This window comes from Papaver somniferum, unplaced genomic scaffold (genome assembly GCF_003573695.1).
Source record: "Papaver somniferum cultivar HN1 unplaced genomic scaffold, ASM357369v1 unplaced-scaffold_133, whole genome shotgun sequence".
Taxonomy (NCBI): Eukaryota; Viridiplantae; Streptophyta; class Magnoliopsida; order Ranunculales; family Papaveraceae; genus Papaver; species Papaver somniferum.
This window is the reverse complement of record NW_020622492.1, coordinates 14774726-14782270: the sequence shown is the minus strand read 5'-3', so window position 1 is coordinate 14782270 and position 7545 is coordinate 14774726.

Genomic DNA, 7545 nt, shown 5'->3' with positions numbered 1-7545 from the left:
TTCATCATCCCACCGTTGGGGTTTATCTCATGATGTCAAACACTTACTCAAAGTACATATACATGGCTCAAAAGGTCTTTGAAAAGAAGAAAAGAAAGAAAATAGTAAAAACAATGAATCTCTGTTACAAAGATACAGTTGCAAAATGGTAGAAACCAAATGATAAAAGCTTTTCGCAAGCACTGCAAGAGCGACAGTTTCTGCGATACTCCACTAAAGTCGCGACTGAATTAAACAGGATTTTGTTCTTCAACTTCTTCTTCACCAGCAGAAAACTTCTCTGCAACTCCTCTTCTTCGCACCATAGCTCCACCAGAACCCTCTTAACATTCCATAATCCCCTTTTGGGATTCCAAGCAACCTATATATACCTGAAAGGGCGATTAAATCCTGAGAAATATTCGTATTTCTTTCATCTCAAGTCTCGGCTTTTCTTTCATTTTTCTCTTCTTTCCGCGTTCAATACTTCCCAAAAATCTCTCTAATTTGGAACCAAATATACAGGGAGATATTTTCTCCTTTTCTCCCACGCAACTTTCAAATATCAACCTAAAAAAATATCCTGCAATATATCCCCTAACCTGTTTTAGAGAAACCGGTGATTTCATCCCTTTTTTTATGATTATGAGTCATGTACCTTTCCTGTTTAATCGAAACAGGATTCCAAGACAAACTCAACCAAAATCTCTTTAAATCCCTTCTCGGAAACTTACGCAGCTGAAATACACATTTTCCCGCCAAAACTATTTACCTTGAAAAGATGGGAGTGCCCATGATCCAAAAGTTGGGTGCTCTTAACACATGAGTGCATTGGGGGTGCCCTTATCCAAAGTGAGGGTATTTTTATCAATTCTCCCGGGTTCCTTTAGTAATTTTCTGGGATGTCTTCAACACTTCTCCAGGGTGCCTTTAACACATATTTGGGGTGTCTTCATCAATTATGTCAGGTGCCTTTAGTAATTTTCTCTAGAGGTTCAGATACCAGTTTTCGAGCCAATTTTTCCACAAAAGTTTATTTCTCCAAATACCAAGAAATAAAATACCATAATAAGTACAAAAATTAGCACTATCAATATATATAATCGAGACATAAAAATATGTCTATCAGAACTCTAATATCAACACAGCTGGTATATACAAGGGTTCCAACGGTCGATAATCCTAATTCTAGATCAACTTAGCTGGTATATACAAGGGCCCCAGCGGTCGATTCCATTGATACTTTTTTTTTATTCCGATTGGTTTGATTGGTCTGGTCTTTTTTTTTTTTTAGTAACTTAATCACTCTACTTCATCCCAGCGGAAATCAAGAAGCTACTAATGCCCCGCCAAATCACTTAGAGAAACAAAAAGTTTGCAAAATTAAAAAAAAAAAAAAATTGATACGATGAATCCGAGACACGGTGAAATTACCATGTTATTTCTAACACCTGAGTTTTCCTTTTTTGAGTAGACTCTTTAGTTTGGGTCCCTCAACTCCTACAACCAAGATGTTTCCATCCACTTAGATTGGTTAGCGTTATCCTTAATTGGCACAAATTTTTAGGCTTTGGAGTTTATAAAATGCAACTAAAAGTTTCTTCCATACCCCCAAACATATCTAGCATTGTCCTCAATGTTCTAAAGATGAAATTAAATGTATGAACAAGGAGAAACTGTTACCACTTGAAGACAAGAAGTTAAAGAAGGATATTGCCGTGTTACATGAGCATGGGATACCTCCCAAGAAGTGCTAAGTTTAAATTCTTCATCTATACTAAGAAAGGATTAGTCACCTGGAATCATATAGCAATAGTAGGAATAACTGTGGGTCATCTGCATCTAAAAGTGTTATCACAGATAAAAAAGAACTACAACAGACCAAGAAAGTGAACAAACAGAGCAAACCCTTGTCTAGTTTCCTATTTAAGAAAACTACATCTAGTTGTAGTTTAGGTTCAGGTTCTATAAAAGGGTCTAGATAAAATATTTTTTATGTGTTACATATCCTCATAGGCAGGATCCAAATGTTCAGGTTCTTGAGCCTGTAAAAACTCAACTAAGAACTTAAAAGCATATAATAATAACCTAAATAGTTGGGGATCCTCAAAATCAATCATATTTGACTCACACAATTGACCACAATGAGAGTGATAGTCATTCTTAAGCAAATATGTAATCTCCTTAATAACCGACACATTCGAAATTTGTACGTTCCCACATTTGGAAGAAAAGTTTGTGGTGGGAAAACAAAGTCAATATAGGCATCAAAGCCTGGGTAAACCACATTAACCATAGGATGGGTTTCTAACAACTGAACTTCTTTCTAGACATCATTAGGTTTGGCAAAGCTAGTATGAAGGTAATCTTGTAAAATGGTAGAGGCACTTATTTCAAGTCCCAAGTGAGGTATCTCTATAAGAGTCAAAGGTAATGCACATGGATAATGATAATCACCCCAAACTTAGAGTTTTGGGTGTCTCTTGAAAAGACAACCGTACCCAAATACACCTCAATCTTTTAATTTCAACCTATAAGTCAGATATCTTAAGTGATCGTTTATGGACAAAGTTGAGACAATACAACTTCGAGATATTCACTTGATAATAGTTACGGTCCGAAACCGATTTACTATAAGATCAATATCAAGTGACTAAGATTAACGTACAACTGTTATTTACTTTATTATAATAATACAATTATAATGCGGAAGTAAAGTAAATGACACATCAAGATTTTGTTAACAAGGAAACCGCAAATGCAGACTAAACGCGGGACCTAGTCAAGTTTTGAATACCCTCATAATTAAGCCGCTATACAAAGAATAAAAGGCAACTTTGTATAGTTAAGAACAAGTAAACTACCCCTTGTTACTTAGTTACCTCAGCATCCTTGCGTCTTCGATTTTTTGGTCACGCACATGAATCTCAAGACAGAAATCACTATATCAGGTTGCTTTACTCCCTTTGATCGTATTCCAAAGAGTGAAGGAATTAAATCTGTTTGGTAATCACTCTATTCGATATTTGGTAAAAGATATGTTTGAGTCGTTGACAAAGGCTCTTATGTTTAATCTAATAAACTCCCTTGTCTGGTTACATCCGTCCAAAACTTAATTACCAAAATAATCATTTTTCGGATTTGCAATCAATCAATATAAAACCCAAAGAATAACTATAAAGTGATGCATATGTTATCAACTAGATAATCACAAGTCTATCAAAGATAAACAAGATATAGTTGGATCCCATCCGATCAAGATGTGTGTACAAATCGTGAGATATGAAAACTAATAAGAAAATCTTCTTCGTCTTCAAATCTTCAATTGTCTTCTTAATAACCTGCACAGAAAAAATTGAATCCTCTTGTGATCAATCACACATAGAACGAAGTCTGTTAACAATGGATTATCACAAGATATCTTTAGATCCAACGATGGTTCTAAAGATCCCGTCGATACTTTCATCTACTTTGAGTGTCCCTTATGTCATAATAGAATGCTCTCAAGAATAATCAAACTAGGTGCAATCAAAGTTTCAACAACCGTTTAGTTAATCAAATCAATAATCAAAAACTAAAATAACAATGAAATTATCTAATTTCAGACCAACGGTACTTGTAGAGCTTCTTGATCCCACAGAAGTCTTTAAACGAGCAGTCGTAAGAGATTTCACCTAATTGGGTTACTTTCCTCTCCGAATAGACGGTTCCACCAGAAACAACATGAATGAAGTTTTCCCGGCTCTTAGGATAGTTTGCAAGAAATGCAAATCAAGTATTTATAGACCAAGGTTGTTTGGACAACAAGGAAATTCCAAAACTGAAAATATTCTCAAGATATGCATTAACGTACCTAATTTCGGTTTTCCTATTTCCAATTAATGTCAAACAATATTTCTGAAATCTCTCTTAGAAAATTTTTATTATCAGTTTAGCATATTAACTAAAACCCTTTTCCAGAGAATATGCTTTAATTGATGGTAATTAAAACATATATACTTGAAAATCAAGATTAAATGCTTTTCAATATTTCGGTTTGGGATCATCTTGAGCATGAAGGAATATCTTTAAACAATTAATGATAAGAGTTATGTACATGTTCAAATAATATCGACATCTAGAAGTTTCCTATCTTAGAAAACCCTAATTCCGAATTCACACACAACATAAAGAAATATGTGAATATTGGAAACTCGGTTTTGCTCTTGGGACCGGTTATACCATGACTCCCAAACTAAGTTAGGACCGATTATAGCGTGACTCCCAATATAGGTTGTGACCGGTTATACCATGCTTCCCGAAACTAGTTAGGATCGGTTCCACCATGTCATTAGATATAGGTTATGATCGGTTATACCATGCTTCCCAAAACTAATTAGGATCAGTTATACCTTTCCATACAATATAGGCTATGACCGGTTATGCCTTGATACTTAAAATAAGTTAAGATCGGTTCTACCTTGTCGTCTTGCATTGGTCATCCAAATATTATTCAGTGAATAAGAACAGGACCAACACAATTATGATTTCCCTTTCGTTAATGAAACAAGTTCATACATCCACTTCCTTCAACCAGTGTAATAATACATAGTTGTCTAAGATGAAATCACACTTATATCCCACACATAATCAAGTAACTAAATATATAGATTATGTTGATGTTGTATTTAAAAAGTTCAAAAGATAAGCGTTATACTTCATGATTCAATATAATTCCTTGATACTTTGATCATAATGCTATAATCAAGTTTAATCACTAGAGTGTCATAAATATAGATTCACATGTTATGTTTTCAATATAAAGCAACCTGAAAGATACGTTAGGAATGGAAACAAGTCAAATCAGTTACTAACCTCAAGTGGAAGGATGATGTCTTCGTTGTAGTCGTTACTTCTTCACATTCTTCAGGTCTTCAGAGTAATACTTGTAAGTCTCAACATTCTAAGACGTTCTAGTCTAACCTAAACGAAGTTGACTCTAGTAATTAATCAAGCGACTCTAGATGAGTTTTGATACTAAAATATGACAGTCAAACTTGACATACCAACGCTTAGTGGGTTCAACCGAGCTATGCTCTAACAATCTTCCACTTTGTCAATTTTAGTGACAAAACTCTATTACATATGAAGATAAATGATTTACAAAATAACTCATTCTTCATACGCTTGATTCCAAGTTTCACAACACAGTATCTTGCACATATTCAAAAAATAAATGTCGTTGTTAACATTTGAATAACAAAATCTTTACTCCATATAAAGGAAATCTAGGTAAATATTCAATCCAAACATCTTTGTTACTCCCTTTTTGTAGTATGAAATACTACACAACAATATGATATGTTTCTCCCCCTTAGTCTATGCTTTATTCTTTCGTTAGATATAACGTTTAAGCACATATACCCTTTCTTAGTGATCATAAATCACTTGTTTACTCCATATGTTTCTCCCCCTTTTTGTCACAAAAATGACAAAGAAACGAAAAAAAACAAAAGAGAAAACCGAAAGGATCTTACAAATCCATAAGACTTGTACAACCTATAATAGTTACGCATGAAGGTTTCACATACCATTTTAGATAACCAATACTAAAACCAAAACTATAAAAAGTAATCTTGTTTTAGAATGTTATCAAGGAAATAATTGCTCGAAGCAGTTTTTCCTTAGTCCAATAAATCAACTAAGATAACTTAGTTCTTAACTAAACCGATTGTGTATGTACAATTGCTTATTTTGATAAAACATAAATAGAGATCAGAATTAACTCAATTTATCTTATCAGGTTCTAATTATTCATAGAATAACTTAGACCTTCCTTTAGACAAGACAAACACTAGATTAGTTGACTAGTTTTTCTTGTCAAGGACTTCAATTGGACTTGAATAATGGAATCCTACATTTGATACGTCTAAACTAAGATCAAAATTAACTTAGTTTTTCTTATCTAGAATCAAATTGACTAAACAAGTGATTCTGTATTTCGTTAAGAAAAAACAATAAATACAAATCAAATCATTGACTTGTGATAGTTTTTCTTAACCAGAAGCAATTGAAACAAAGATAATTCAATGGAAGTATAAAAATTGCACCTAATTTCGTTAAGTAAAAGCAATTGATACCAAACAATAAAGAAGATACCAAGTCAATAAGTCAAATAGGATTGACACCGTTTTTCTTAACCGGAAACAGTTGAATCATTTCAAAACAGTTGTGGCTCTATTCGGTTTACTCATACTTATCGTGAAGCTAATTTTGTAGCTGATGCAATGGCCAAAAGAGGTTGCTTATTAAGGAATGGTGAAGGCATGAATTATGATGAGAGAACTTATTTTCTAATATCTTTAGAATACCCCAATGTCTCTTTTAAATTTAATTAGTTTGTAAGTTTTTTGGGTCTACGGACCTCTTTTCTTGTAAACTCTTTGTAAATATTTGCTATTCATCAATACAATTTTGGACTTAACAAAACAAAGGAAACCGTTGAATCATAACAATCAATCCATACATCATAATGAAAATATCAATTGTACCGAATTTTGTTAAGCAAAAGAAAAATATATGCAATAAAATCAAGCTTTTGTTAAACAAGAAAAACGATTAACTAACAATAAAAAGATCGTTACCTTGGTTTTCGCAGCCACTTTTACCCAGAAAGATATATCATTTAAGCACCAGTTCAAATAAGAACTCTCCCCCTGTTTGTTGTCATCCTCTCGCAATAACAAAAGAACAACGACAAAGACAAAACAACCTTTACCAGAGAAAGATTGAATCGGTTTTAACCTGCCAATAGCAAAATTTTAAACCCAAAACTCATATGTTATTCTAACTACAACTTATGTAAACATAAATTGATATCAACATCATTGTGACTTTCACACATGGGTTTTAATCATATCTCGTTATGATCCTTCGATAAGAACACGCAATTGGGGGATACTTAAACTAATTGGGGGATATAAATTACTAACCCCATACAATAGTGTCTGCTTAGGGGTGTGTTTTTTTTGTGGTGGTGGGGAGGGGGGAGAAATACTAAAATACCCTTTAGGTTAAAAACATATTGAAATGACTTTAATACCCTTATCTCAAAATTAAAAAAAAAACTTAAAACTTAAAATCAGAAACCAAAATAATATCCCCCATTTCCTTTACCATCAGTTCCGACACTCTTAGGTTAGGGTTTTGAAGAAAAAAAAATTCATCGTTCACGAATTCATCGTCGATTACCCGAATCTATAAACATGTCTCCACGAAAGAAGCCCAATGCGCAATCAAAATCGAAATCAGTAGCTCAACAAAAATAAGAATAAAGGATTAATCAGATTGCTTTTGAAGAAGAAGAGGATTCGAACCATCAAACTCTCGAAAAAATGGCTTCTGTGAGAAGGTAACTGATTCTGAAATGTTCTATAAGTCTTTTAATCGATTCAAAGAAGTGGGTTTATGTTAGAATTGCGAACCTTAACTCAAACAGTAGAGTTAAAGTTAATCCCGGCATTGAATTTAGTATGAATACCATGTCGGTAAATCGTTTCGACATTGAATTTAATATGAATACCATGC